Genomic DNA, 14,765 nt, shown 5'->3' on the forward strand with positions numbered 1-14,765 from the left:
AAATTATTTAACCCCTTAACCCCCATGGGTGGTTTGCCTGTTAATGACTGGGCCAATTTTTACAATTCTGACCACCGTCCCTTTATGAGGTAATAACTGTGAAACACTTCCATGGATACTGGTGATTCTGACATTTTTTTTCTTGTGACATATTGTACTTCAGGTTAGTGGTAAAATTTCTTTGATAGGTCTTACATTTATTTGTGAAATAAATGGAAATTTGGGAAAATTTTGCAATTTTCCAACTTTGAATTTTAATGCCCTTAAAACACACAGATATGTCACACAAAATACTTAAAGGGAACCTGTCACCCTTTTTTCCCCCTATTAGCTGCCGGCATAGACATCGGGGGCTTATCTACAGCATTCTGTAATGCTGTAGATAAGCCTCCGATGTAACCTGAAAGAGAAGAAAAACACGTTATATTATACTCACGGAGGCGGGCGGTCCGGTCCGATGGGCGTCGCCGTCCGGCGCCTCCCTTATTCATGCGATGACATCCTCTTCTCCCGTCCTGTAATGACTCCGGCGCAGGCGCACTGCTCTGCCCTGTTGAGGGCAGAGCAGAGTCCTGCAGTGCGCAGGCGTCGGGAGAGGTCTGGCGCCTGCGCACTGCAGAATTCTGCTCTGCCCTCAACAGGGCAGAACAATGCGCAGGAGCCATTTCAGGACGGGAGAAGAGGACGTCATCGCATGAAGGGAGGCGCCGGAGCGGACCGCCCACCTCCGTGAGTATAATATAACGTGTTTTTCTTCTCTTTCAGGTTACATCGGAGGCTTATCTACAGCATTACAGAATGCTGTAGATAAGCCCCCGATGTCTATGCCGGCAGATAATAGGGGAAATAAAGGGTGACGGATTCCGTTTAAAAACTAACATTTCCCACATGTCTACTTTATATCAGCACAATTTTGGAACCAAAATTTTTTGTTGTTAGGAAATTAAGGGTTAAAATTCGACCAGCGATTTCTCGTTTTTACAACACCATTTTTATTTAGGGACCACGTCACAACTGAAGTCACTTTGAGGGGTCTATATGATAGAAAATACCCAAAAGTGACACTATTCTAAAAACGGCACCCCTTAAGGTGCTGAAAACCACATTCAAGTTTATTAACCCTTCAGGTGGGTGCTTCAGAGGAATTTTTGGAATGTTAAAAAAAAAAAACAAAAAAAAACCAAAGAAAAAAAAAAAAACACATTTAACTTTTCTTCACAAAAAAATTACTTCAGGTCCAATTTTTTCTATTTTCCCAAGGAGAAATTGTCCCCTAAAAGTTAGTGCAATTTCTCGAGTACGCCAATACCTCATATGTGGGGGGAACCACTGTTTTGGCGCATGGCAGGGCACGGAAGGGAAGGAGCGCCGTTTGACTTTTTCAACGCAAAATTGGCTGGAATTGAGATCGGACGTCATGTCACGTTTGGAGAGCCCCTGATGTGCCTAAATAGTGGAAACCACCCACAAATGACCCCATTTTGGAAACTAGACCCAAAGGAAGTTATCTAGATGTGTGGTGAGCACTTTGAACCCCCAAGGGCTTCACAGAAGTTTATAACAGAGCCGTAAAAATCACCAGTAGAACAGGGGAGAATGATTGGAGCCGTATTCAGCACCCGACGCTTGGGAACAGCGCTTACTCTAACGCTCCTTCCCTGGTGCCCGTCCATGTGGTACTGATGCGGCACACGCATGCTACATGTGTGCCGCAAGTCTTACACATACGGACACTGACCTCTCCGGTACAGGAAATATCAGGACGTGTCAAAGAGACGTTATAGCGGGTTTTTGTGTTTGGCTGCTGTCACACACTAAAAGACACTTTGTATTACAAAAAAAGTTTTTGCGTCACCATATTTTTTTCCATATTTTGGCCCACAGAGTCACATCAGGTCTTGTTCTTTGCAGGATGAGTTGACGTTTATTGGTACCATTTTCAGGCGCATGACATTTTTTGATCGCTTTCTATTCCGATTTTTGGGAGGCAGAATGAACAAAAAACAGTAATTCATGAATTTCTTTGGGGGGGGGGGTGTTTATACAGTTTCGTGTGTGGTAAAATTGATCAGGCAGTTTTATTTTTTGGGTCAGTACGATTACAGAGCTACCTCATTTATATCATTTTTTAGGTTTTGGCGTTTATAAAATAAAAACTTTTATATAAAAAATTATTATTTTTGCATCCCTTTATTCTAAGAGCTATAACTTTTTATTTTTCCGGTGATGGAGCCGTATGGGGACTTGTTTTTGCGGGACAAGATGACGTTTTCAGCGGTGCCATGTTTATTTAAATCTGTCTTTTTGATTGCGTGTTATTCCACTTTTTGTTCGGTGGTATGATAAAGCATTGTTTCTTTGCCTTTATGGTGTTCACTAAAGGGGTTAGCTAGTAGGTTGGGTTGTTACGGACGTGGTGATACCCAAACATGTGTACTTTTATTGTTTAGATTTTTTTTCAAATACTTATTTAGTGACAAAAAATAAAATATATTCTATTTTTAAAATATTTTTACATTTAATTTTTTTTCTTTACTTTCTTCTGACTTTTTTATTTTGTCCCACTATGGGACAATCATTTTTTGCAGGTTGATCGCTTCAATAGCATGCAGATGAAGCAGCTTCTGCATGTTATAGAAGCTGTGAGCGCTGCACTTAGTGCACTGACTCTGAGAGACTTCCTGATCAGGCACTGCGCATGACAGGAAGTTTCTTAGGTCTGGTGACCCGGATGTCGTCATGACGACATGAGGTTACCATGGCAGAAATCGGGACCCCACGTCATGGCGCGGGGTTTCCGATCCAAAGAAAGAGATTGTCAGCTCCCATAATGTTGTGATCAATTGCAGCACTTCAGGGGTTAAAGTGCCGGGAGTGGTCTGTGACAACTCCTGGCACCTAGTGCCCGGTGTCATCTGTGAGAATCAGCTGACACCGACGGCAATCGGACACGCACCAACATTGTGTGCACGGCAGATCGCGATGATGTACTATACTGTCCATGATCAGACAGGCCCAGGTCACATGGACGGTATGGTACGTCAGATGGCAGAGAGGGGTTAATGCAAACAGGAAGAAAAATTTTATTTTTTACTACATATTGCTTTCGCCACTAATTTTTCCTTTTCACAAGAGCAACAGGAGAAAATTAACCCCACAATTTGTTGTGTAATTTCTCCTTAGCAAGTAGATTCTCCAGACATGGTTACAAACTTGTTTGAAAAAACAGAAAAGCATGAAAGAGAAGGCGTTCCCTTTGATAGAGTAGTTTGCAGGTGCCAAGTCAGGAGAGTCCATAAGAGGTCTAAACAGTAAATAAAACACCACACAGTAAAACTTCACCGCTCTAGGAATCCATCTAGGGGTGTAGTGAACATTTTATACCCACAGTTAATTCATGAAAAATTGTATAACACTGGGTCGTATAAAAGTACATTTCTAGAGACCATAAGAACCAGAACAGTGTAGTGCTAAATAGAGTGGAATTCAAACGTTTGGGCATCACTGGTCAAAATAAATGTTATTATGAACAGTTAAACAAGCTGAACATGAAAGAATCTCTAAAAGGCCTAAAGACTATATATTTCCTTTGTATTTTAGGTAAAAGAAAACCGGATTACTTACCGGTAATACTCTTTTGTAGAGTCCACGACAGCACCCACTGAGAGAGGGGATCCGCCCCCGGAACAGGAAACCTACAGAGATAAATGGGGCGGTCCCCCTCGCTCCCTCAGTTTGTGTTACCGAGAACAACGGAGGAACCGCCATACATGTTTTAGTCAATTTGTTTGGGCGATTCATCTATCTTACCCCTACATCGTTTAAGTTTGCTAAGTTTAACCACGTATAAAATTTTAATTACATTCTCCGCCACCAAGGAGACCCATGTGAAAAAAGTTTTACGGGAGGGAAGTGAGCGGGTGCAGTCGTGGACTCTACAAAAGAGTATTACCGGTAAGTAATCCGGTTTTTCCTCTTCGCCACGACAGCACCCACTGAGAGATTTCCAGAGATAATCACTTGGGAGGGCACACTGTGTTAAGGACTGATCTACCGAAAGACAAATCCTCGATAGAGGATAAATCTAGTCTATAGTGACTATAAAAGGTAGATGGAGAAGACCAGGTTGCAGCCTTACATATTTGCTCAATTGGGACGTTTGCCCTCTCGGCCCAGGAGGATGATATGGCTCTAGTAGAGTGCGCCTTTATCCCCAGCGGAGGTTCTTCTCCTTTAGCCAAATATGCCATTGTGATCGCATCTCTAATCCACCAGGATAATGTGCCTGTTGTAACTCCAGACCCCTTTCTGTTGCCCTGGAAGGAGACAAAAAGAGACCTACTCTGCCTCCAGGGACTGGTCCTATCAAGGTAGGCTAGTACAGCTCTCCTCACATCTAAGGTGTGATATTTCACCTCGTCCTGGTTTGACGTGTTTTCGTAGAAGGAAGGTAGGCATATCTCCTGAGATCTACGAAATTTAGTTACCCGTTTGGGAAGGTAGGACGGATCTGTCTTCAAAATTAGTCTGTCTCGTGTTATTGACAAGAACGGAGGGTCTATTGATAGAGCATGAAGATCACCTACTCTTCTAGCTGATACTAAAGCCACTAGTGTAGCAGTTTTCAATGAGAGGCACTTCACTGATGCTGAATCTATGGGTTCAAATGGGGCCTGAGTAAAGGCATCCAAGATCAGAGTAAGGTCCCATGCCAGAAGCCGAGGAATATGCACCGGTTCTGATCGTTGACAGGCTGAAACAAAACGGGTCACCCATCTATTTGCTGCCACGTTATAGTTAAATAGGGCTCCTAAGGCCGATATATGGACTTTAAGAGTATTTACTGAGAGGCCCAATTCTCGGCCTCTTTGAAGAAACTCTAAGATGACCGTAATGGGTGGTTCACCGGCTAGCCCTGCTGGGTGAAAGGTCAGGAATTTCCTCCACACCTTGGCGTATATCCTTGTTGTAGATTCTTTTCTACTTTGTAGCAGGGTATTAATCAGGTTTTTCGAAAAGCCTTTCTGCTTTAATAGTTCCCTTTCAAATTCCAGGCCGCTAAGTGTAGTGCTTTGACCTGTGGATGGTAGCAGGGTCCCTGCGAGAGAAGATCCTGGTGCAGAGGCAGGATCCACGGGTCGGTTATTGACATGGCTCTCAGCCATGAAAACCACGGCCTTTGGGCCAAAATGGGGCTATCAAGATGACCCTCGCCCTCTCTTGTCTTATTTTCCTGACTACTGTTGGCAGGAGAACCATTGGAGGGAAGGCATAGGCTAGCTGGAATGTCCAGGGTGCTTGGAGGGCATCTAGAATGTCTGGGTTGTCTGACCTGTAGAGCGAAGCAAACCTTCTTACGCGTCTGTTGGCTCTGGTCGCGAACAGGTCTATCTCTGGTCTGCCCCATTCTGACGCTATCGTCTCGAAGACGTGCCTGCTGAGGACCCACTCGCCCTGATATAGGACCTGGCGACTGAGATAGTCTGCTTGAGAGTTGTCCACTCCTCTTATGTGGAGCGCCGACAAGGAGTGAAGATGTAACTCGGCTACCTCCAGGATCTTTTCCGCGATAGACATCAACGGTCCCGATCGCGTACCTCCTTGTCGGTTTATATAGGCCACTGCGGTGGTATTGTCTGTCTGGACCCTCACGTGGGTTCCTCTTAACTGCGGGAGAAATTGAGACATCGCATAGTAAATTGCTTTTAGCTCCTTTACATTAGAGGAGGTTTCTATTTCATGTTTACGCCACCGGCCTTGCATCATGTGCTCCTCCAGGTGGGCCCCCCAACCTAAGGGGTTAGCATCCGTGGTGAGCACCTTGGAGGGAGTTACCCACCATTGCACTCCTTTTGACAAATTGGTAGGATTCAACCACCACTTTAGGGAATTAACCACTTCCAGCGATAGGGACATCTTCCCTTCCAACCGTCCCTGCAGTCTGTTTCCTGCAGAATAGCCCATTGTAGCTTTCTGGAGTGGAACTGAGCCCATTGCACCGCTGGGATGCACGATATCAGGGATCCCAACAAGGACATACCCTGTCTCAATGATATTATGGGTCTTCCTATAGTATTTTGTATCTTATTGATTATAGCCACCGCTTTAGCATCTGGTAGAAAGCATTTTTGGCTTACGGAATCTACTTGCAGGCCTAGGAACCTCTGACAGGTCACCGGTTCTAGCCTGGACTTCTCCCAGTTAATTAGCCAGCCCAGTGTTTGTAAGGATGAGATAATCTTAGCCATTCTTGTTTCGCACTGAGAAACAGAATTCCCCACTACGAGTAGGTCGTCCAAGTAAGGGATCACTAGGGTGTCATTCAGTCTTACATACGACATCACCTCCAGTATCAATTTGGTAAATACCCGCGGAGCCATGGATAGCCCGAATGGCATTGCCGCAAACTGGAAATGCTGAATACGACCCTTGAACCAGACCGCTACCCGCAGGAACTTCTGGTGCTCTCGGAATGTGGGGAGATGGTAATAGGCATCCTTTAGGTCCAAGACTGCCATATAACACCTGGGAAACAAAAGTTTTATTGCAGAATTTATTGACTCCATCTTAAATGGCCTCAGCCTCAAGAAGGTATTAAGCTTCTTTAAATTTATTATAGTCCTGAAAGAGCCATCTGGTTTTGGGATTAAAAATAGAGGAGAATAAAAGCCCATTCCTCTTTCGTCCCCTGGGACCTCTATCAGGACCTGTTTAGTTAGCAGTACTGCAATCTCCATCTCTAGTGCTTCCTGCTGTATCTGGGATTTCATGGAAGTCAATAGGAAGAGGTTCGGTGGATGCCGAACGAATTCTAGTTTTAGGCCCGATGAGACGATATCAATGGCCCATGGGTTTGATGTTACCTTCCCCCATTGGTGGCTGAATTTCAGTAGTCTGCCACCTACTGGTGTACTGGTATTAGTGGAACCTGTCTCCTCTGAAGGGACGTTTTCCGAATAGATTGCCCCTTTGTTTGGGGTCCTTATTTCCCCAGCGATCCTGGGGTTTAAAGTCTTTTTGCCAAACGGCGGTTTTCTGTAGGCCCTCCTATTAAAGGGAATATACGGGTTAGGAAAACCTCTCTCTCTCTCTCCCCCGCTTTTGTTAAGATCTCGTCCAGTTCCGTACCAAATAAGTACTTACCCTGGCAGGGTATAGCACACAGTTTAGTTTTTGTTTGCGTGTCTCCTTTCCACCCCTTCAACCATAAGGCCCGCCGGCCTGCATTGGTTAGTCCTGCTGCTCTAGCGGATAAACGGAGAGAGTCCGCTGAGGAATCGGAGAGGAAGGCAGCTGCTCCTTTAATGAGGGGCATAGAGGACAGGAGTTTACTCCTGGCCACTCCATTCTTAATATTGTCCTCTAGGTCATTCAGCCACACCAACATTGACCTTGCCGTGCACGTGGCTGCTATTGCGGGCTTAAAAGCTGCCGCACATGTTTCCCAGGATCGTTTAAGGAGTGTATCGGTCTTACGATCCAATGAGTCAGCCAACGTTCCTGAATCCTCTATCGGCAGGGAGGATCTACGAGAGGTAGAGGCCACGGCCGCATCCACCTTGGGGGCTCTCGACCAAGCCGTCAATTCCTCGTCGTCAAAAGGATATTTACGCTTTGACGTTAAGGGGAGGAAGGTTCTCTGCCCCTGTTTCTCCCACTACCTTTTTACTAGCTCTTTTATAGCTGGGACCACTGGGAATGCGCGGACCTTTTTACGGGAAATGCCTGCAAACATTATGTCTTGCGGAGTCTTGGGGTCCCTACTCTCTGGTAGTCCCATGGTATTCCGGACCAACTTAACCAAGTTACTGACGCTATCTGTAGGGAAGCAGGTCTGCTCCTCATCCTCTGAGGAAGGGTATTCCTGGGATCTATCAGAGTCTAGATCCCCGGTTTCTGACGGCGAGTTTGACGCCGGCGAAGCTCCCCCTCTTGGTGAACCTATTTCTCTCACGGAGGAGTGACCTCCCAGACTACTGGAGCTGCCTAAGGCCCATAGCTCTTCTCTAATTATCGCTCGGATATCCTCCTTCTTCCGCGAGGATTCGTCCTGTAAGGCCTCCTCAATACACGACTGACATAATCTTTTAGGGTGGCCGTCTGGGAGGGGCTGAGAACATAAGGCACACTCTCTATTTTTCGCCTTCTCCGTTCTTTTGGCCTAAAAAAGGGGGATGTGGACCAGAAAAAACGGACATCAGTTATTTATTCTGACTAAAAACACTCACCCGTGAGTTTCGTCAGTAAACTACCGGCTGCGGGGTCCGCGACTCAGGCTTAGGCGAGGCGTGGGACGGTTTCTTCTCTTTACGTTTTTTCTCTAAGGGCTCGTCTTGTCTGGAAGGTCCGCTAGATTCCTTCCTGGAGCTGCCACTTCTTCTGGTGCTACTACTTCTCCTTGTAGTACCGCTTTGTCTGCTGCCATGTGGGGATTCCACTGGCTGATTTAATGGGAGCGAAGCTGGGTCATCTATGGATTTTATAGGTTTTTCTTATTGATGCTCCACCATTTTTTTTTTTTTGCCCCATCTGCGCATGCGCGGGCGTTTCCCCGCGATCGCCGCCTCCTCCGGAAGTTGTCCTACCACTTCCAGGTCGCCTCTGCCTGGGAGCGCCGCTGGAAGTGCTTATGCAGCGGCCGCCGGACAGTGATCCCCACGCACCCGGCTGCACCCCTTGCCGCAGGTATGATTTCCCGTAGCGCTGCCTGGCACAGTGCTCAGGCCTCTCTTTCTCCCGGGGGGGGCGCACGGCCGCCATCCCGGATATAGCCTCATGGCATCTGTAAAGCGCTTCTCGCCCTTTCCTGAGGGGGGGGCATACGCCCCGTCACTTCAGTGAGCCTTGGCACCTTTCTTACCTCCGGCCTCACCTGCATTACCAGCTCTGGGGGGGGGGGGGGGGGGGGGAAAAAAAAAATCGCCTCTCCGCCCGACGCTGCTTCCAGTTCTGGGGCCCCTGCTGCTCATATTATGCACACAGGCGGCTACCAGACCAGGTATCCTCTTCTGCGGGTTCCTTTCCAGGAACAGGAAACCAAACTGAGGGAGCGAGGGGGACCGCCCCATTTATCTCTCTGTAGGTTTCCTGTTCCGGGGGCGGATCCCATCTTTCAGTGGGTGCTGTCGTGGCGAAGAGGAAAAATGTATTGTCATTTTGTACATTTTAAAAATTACAAAAAGGGAAGTAGGCAGATGCAAAAGTTTGGCCACCCTTGGAGATTTGTGTGCTCATAACTTTGAACAAGGTTTCAGACCTTAGCCTGTTAGGGTTATGGGTTTTTCCACCATCAGTGTTAGAAAAATCCAGGTAATGCAAATATCCCAGCTTTATAAAAACCCAGCCTCCTCTAACCTTTTGCCAAAACAGCAATGGGTTCTTCTAAGCAGCTGCCAAGTACTCTGAAAATAAAAATGGTGGAGGCCAATAAAGCTATAAGAAGGTAGAAAAGCGTTTAAGTTGTCCTTTCCTCAGTTTGAGATAACATTAGGTTATAGCAGTTAACAGGAACATTAGAGGTCAAGATAAGGACTGGAAGACCAAACAAAATTTCAGTGAGAGCTACTCATAGGATTGCTAGAGAAGCTAATCTAAACCCCCGCTTGACTGCAAAAGACCTTCAGAAAAATTTAGCACACTCTTAAGTTGTGGTACATTGTTCTACTGTTCAGGCACCTGCAATACGTCCTTGATGGAAGTCATCAGAAGAAAACCTCTCCTGCGTCCTCACCATAAAATTCAGCATCACAAGTATGCAAAACAACATCTAAACAAGCCTGATGCATTTTGGAAACAAGTCCTGTGGACCGAAGAGGTTAAAATAAAACTTTGGCCAAAATGATAACCAGTACGTGTTGTGAAAAAAGCGCACAAAAATTCATGAAAGGAACATCTCGTCAACCATTAAGTATGGGGTACATCAATCATGCTTTGGGGTTGCGTTGCAGCATTGGGAACACTTCATGGGTAGAGGGAAGACTAGATTTGTTGAAATTTCAACAAATTCTTGAGGCAAACATAACACTATCTGTAAAAATGCTAGAGTTGAAAAGAGGATAGCTTCCAAAAATGGATAATGATCCTAAATACACGTCAAAAGGCGTAAAATTACGGTTTTACAATGGCACTCACAGTCCAGATCTGAACATCATTGAAAATCTGTGGGCAGACCTCAAAATAGCAGTGCATGTAAGACGACCCAGGAATCTCATAGAACTGGAAGAATGTTCCAAGGAAGAATGGATGAAAATCCTTCAAACAAGAACTAAAAGACTCTTGGATGGCTACAAAAAGCATTAAGCTGTGATACTTGAAAAAGGGGCTACGTGGTACTAACCAAGCAGGGTGCACAAACATATGCACTGGCGCATTTTCCTTTCTGTCATTTTTAAAAATGTAAAAAATATATTTTTTTTAATCAAATACAAAGGAAATGTGTAATCTTTAACTTTATCCCCTTTAGAGGTAATTTCATTTTTAACCTGCTTAAATGTTCACTATAACAGTATTTTTGACCAGACATAAACCCTGTAAATTAAATGGGCTCTTTGCTACAGTAATGCCATAGGCACATTGAAGTTCTCAGAAAAGAGGGGGTCCATTTTCACTTAAGTGAAGATATTACTAAATTTCATCTGAAAGGGGGGGGTCAGGGGAGAATTATATTTTTCCAGCATCTTTGTACTACCATTATCATGGAAACTCCCTATACTTTCCCTCTCTCCTCTGCTTTCATTAGCCGCAAGTGCATGCTAAATACTGGGCTGTGACGTGCACTGAAACACCACCCAAAGCCCAGTCAATCATTAGGGGTGCACGCGACTAGGTCACGCCCGGGCGATGCAAGGGATTCTGGAACTTAATGTGACATCGGCGGATGCGGAGTGAGCGGTCACTGATTGCGCGGCTCACAGGCATAGATCGTAAAGAGAGGCACTTGAAAAAATACTTCTTTACAAGGTTTAAATTGGTGGGAACATTAAACAATGTAGTGGACAACCTCTTCCAGACTCTGCTCACATTTATCCTGCGGTCTATGGTGAGCACATACGTATCTCGGAGATTTGGATGGAAACTGACATAATTCAGATGAAACCCCCTAACAGATCCATTCACTAAGTCGTGCAGGATGAACAAAAGACAGCAAGTCAGGAAATTTTCTTTAACGCCTCTTTCTCCTTTTAGAACAAAAATAGTTTACACTATTACCACATTTATATTTTTTTATGTTTTGCTGCTTTTACATACTAAAAATAATCTTATAGGAAAAACGTTATTTAACATTGCTATATTCCGAGAGCTATAGCTTAGTTTTTTTCCACTGATGAAGCTTAGTGGGGACTTGTTTTTTGCTTGACAACATGAGGTTTACAGGGATAACATTTTATTTACGCAAAACTTTTTGATCATGTTTTACTTCACTTTTTGTTAAGTGGTATGATTTAAAAAAACAATCCGTTTCTATTTTTTTTTTACAGTGTTCACTGTAAAAGTTAAATAGTTTAACAGTTTTATACATCAGTTTAATCTGGAGGCGGCAATAACAAATACAGTCAAGGCCAAAAGTGTTGGCACCCTTCAAATGGTTTCAAAAAATGAAATATTTCTCTCTGAAAATTATTGCAAATACCCATGTTTTGTTATACACGTTTACTTCCTTTGTGTGTATTGTAAAACAAACAAAAATTACAAAAAAGGCAAATTGGACATAATTTCACACAACTCCAAAAAGGGACAAAATTGTTGGCACTCTCAATTTAATATCTGGTTGCAAACCCTGGGGTGGGGGGGGGGGGATCTGCTCCTCTAGCACTTAGTGGCTCTGTATATGGAGTTCTGCAAACTAATCTTGGAAAATCTGCGCTCACGGAGGCAAAAAGCCTCGGTCCCTCTAGAGTCTCACCGTATGGCTTTAAGCAACACTGTACAGCCACATATGGGGGCATTTCTACATTCAGCAAAAATTGTGGGACAAATTTTGGTGCAATTTTTACCCATTTCCCAATGTGAAAATGTTAAATCTGGGGCTAAAACAAAATTCTGGTGGTAATAATGTAATTTATTCTCTCTTCATCACGCAATGGTATACATTTCTGTAAGGTACCTGTGGTGTCAACATGATCACTGCATCCCTACGTGAATTAATTGTGGGGGATGAAGTTTGTAAAATGGGCTCACTTCTGTGGTGCTTCTGCTATTCTGGCATCTCAGGGGTTCTGCCAGTGTGACATGACACCCTCAAACCATTCCAGGAAAATCTGAACTCCAATAAGGCGTTTCTTCCCTTCTGAGCTTTGCACTGTGCCTCAAAAGTAGTTTCTGACCACACATTGGATATCTGTGTACAGGGAAATTGCAAAAATGAAAAAAAAAAAGTTGGGGCTAAAAACATTTTTGTGGCAAAAATAAATTGTTTTCACAGATCAGCACTGAAAAATTCTGTAAAGCACTTGTGGATTTAAAGGGGCTCACCACATGTCCTTTGAGGGGTCTAGTTTCCAAAGTGTCACTTGTGGGGGTAGGTTCCACTGCTTGGTCACATAAGGGACTATCTGAACATGACTTGGTGTTTACTAATGATTCCAGCAAATTTTGAGTTCAAGAAGGTTTAAGGCTATGTGCACATGGTGCGGATCCTCCCGCGGATTTTTCCGCACATTTTACTAAATCCGCAGGTCAAATGACCTGCATTTTTCCTGCGGATTTCTTCCTTTTTTTTGCAGTTTTCCACCTGAGGATTTGTAGAATGGAGCAGGTGGAAAACTGCAGCAAAACCGCACAAAAGAAGTCACATGCTGCTTTTTTTTTTCCCACGGAAAAATCCACAGCATGTGCACAGCGTTTTTTTTTTTTTTTTTTTAACATAGGCTATAATGGTACTGTACATCACCTGCAGTTCTGCTGCAGATCCGCTGCGGATTCGCAGTAGAAACCGCACCGTGTGCACAGAGCCTAATACAGTTCTTGAATGTGGTTTTGAGCAGCTTGAGGGGTGCAGTTTTTAGAATGGCGTCACTTTTGGGTACTTTTGTCATATAGGCCCCTCAAAGTGACTTCAAATGTGATGTGGTCCTTAAGAAAAAATATTGGTTTTGTAAATTTTGATGAAAAAAAAAAAAAAAAAATCAAGTCGCTGGTCAACTTTTAACCCTTATAACTTCGTAATAAAAAAAAAAAAAGAGTGTGCTTCAAAAATTGTGCTGATGTAAAAGTAGACATGTGAGAAATGTTATGTATTAACCATTTTGTGTGACATCACTCAGTGGTTTAAGGGCATAAAAATTAAAGTGTGCAAATTGTGACATTTTTGCTAAATTTAAGATTTTTATGCACAAATAAAAGCAAGTCATATCGAAAAATTTTTTTACCACCGTCATGAACAAAGAAACTCAGAATCAGCGGGATCCCTTAAAGCGTTCCAGAGTTATTTCCACATAAAGTGACAGTGGTCAGAATTGTACAATTCAGCCTGATCATGAAGGTGGAAACAGGCTTTGGGGTGAAGGGGTTAAGTAAACTGAAATAGAAAAAGAATGAAAGGGTTTTCCCATCACTATGAGATTCATGATTTTATGCCTGCAGATCAGCTCCTGTTCATGCAATGGCCGCTAATCTGCAGTGCCCACAGAATCCACCAAGCAGTGTGATGGAGCAGACCCAGCCAGAAGTGAGAAGACCCCTCTCCTGCCAGGTTCCATGGGTTAGACCCCCATTGATGACTTCTCTTAAAAGGATAGATCATCAACATATCACAGTGGTGGAACTCCCCTCCAATAAGCTCAAGGTACATCATGCAATCCATGACAAGAATAGGTTGCAGTGTTGTCGGGGCACAGTCATTAGATGGGGACAGTGCCGAGAAATCAACATTAAAGATAGACACTGAGAAGGAAACATTGTAATAGATGAGCGGAGCCTGTCAGACATTGGGATGACGTCTGCCACCGGAGTAACCACTGCTCTGCATCCTTTTTGTTTTTAATCAGATTGTTATAATGAAAATGTGAATAAAAACTAACAAGTGCAAACAACTGTATCACCATCCATCCCACCCTCCCCCAACACGGTCCTCTGCATCCTGATTTCCTCTTGGCTGTAGAACCTCCATCTCGGCCGGGATACTGGTTCTCATGGAGAATGCACACAGTGTATGGGAGAACACCTGTACAATGTCCTGCAGCGGACACACATATACCTGAGCAATTCAATATTACACCACTTGAATCTGAGCACCACATGGAAAGTTGTGCTCTCCAGCAGAGCAGCTCTCATTGTTGCAATCATTGCTCAGACCAATGTGCCACATCCATCCTTGCGGGTCATTCAGCGATACCTGGCAGGAGTACGGCGACCAGTAGATTAAGGAGACTGGCCAGGTGTCACTATGCAGATGATATGGATGGCGGTACAGCTGTGACATGCTCATACAATGGTACCCGGCTACAAAGCACATCCATTAGTGGCCATATAGCGCGCACACATCAGCGGGACGCCAGGCCTGCACCACTACGCCGTGTCCCATCGGTGGCGCTCACTCACCAGCCCCAGACATGACGGATCGGCGACAATAAGCCGCAGCGTTCCAGGCAAAGCAGAGGAAACTTTCATTTTCTACAGCAAACTGCAGATCAATAGGAAGAGACGGACTTAACCCATTAAATAACCCATTAAGGGCAATGTTACAGAATGGAAATAGACAGCACTAATTTTAATGGAAAATAATCATGCCTGTAGGCATATAAAAATCTCAGCGTACCCGGTAAGGA

At 44.4% G+C, this 14,765-nt stretch overlaps 1 protein-coding gene across 2 annotated transcripts in view; it reads right to left on the reverse strand.

Moving 5' to 3' along the window:
- ARID4B (AT-rich interaction domain 4B) overlaps positions 1 to 14,765 on the reverse strand; it is a 449,596-nt gene that overhangs the window by 433,788 nt on the left and 1,043 nt on the right. The gene's annotated exons all lie outside the window — the stretch shown is intronic.

This window comes from Dendrobates tinctorius, unplaced genomic scaffold, assembly GCF_039654945.1.
Source record: "Dendrobates tinctorius isolate UK_male_01 unplaced genomic scaffold, ASM3965494v1 ptg000293l, whole genome shotgun sequence".
Lineage (NCBI taxonomy): Eukaryota > Metazoa > Chordata > Amphibia > Anura > Dendrobatidae > Dendrobates > Dendrobates tinctorius.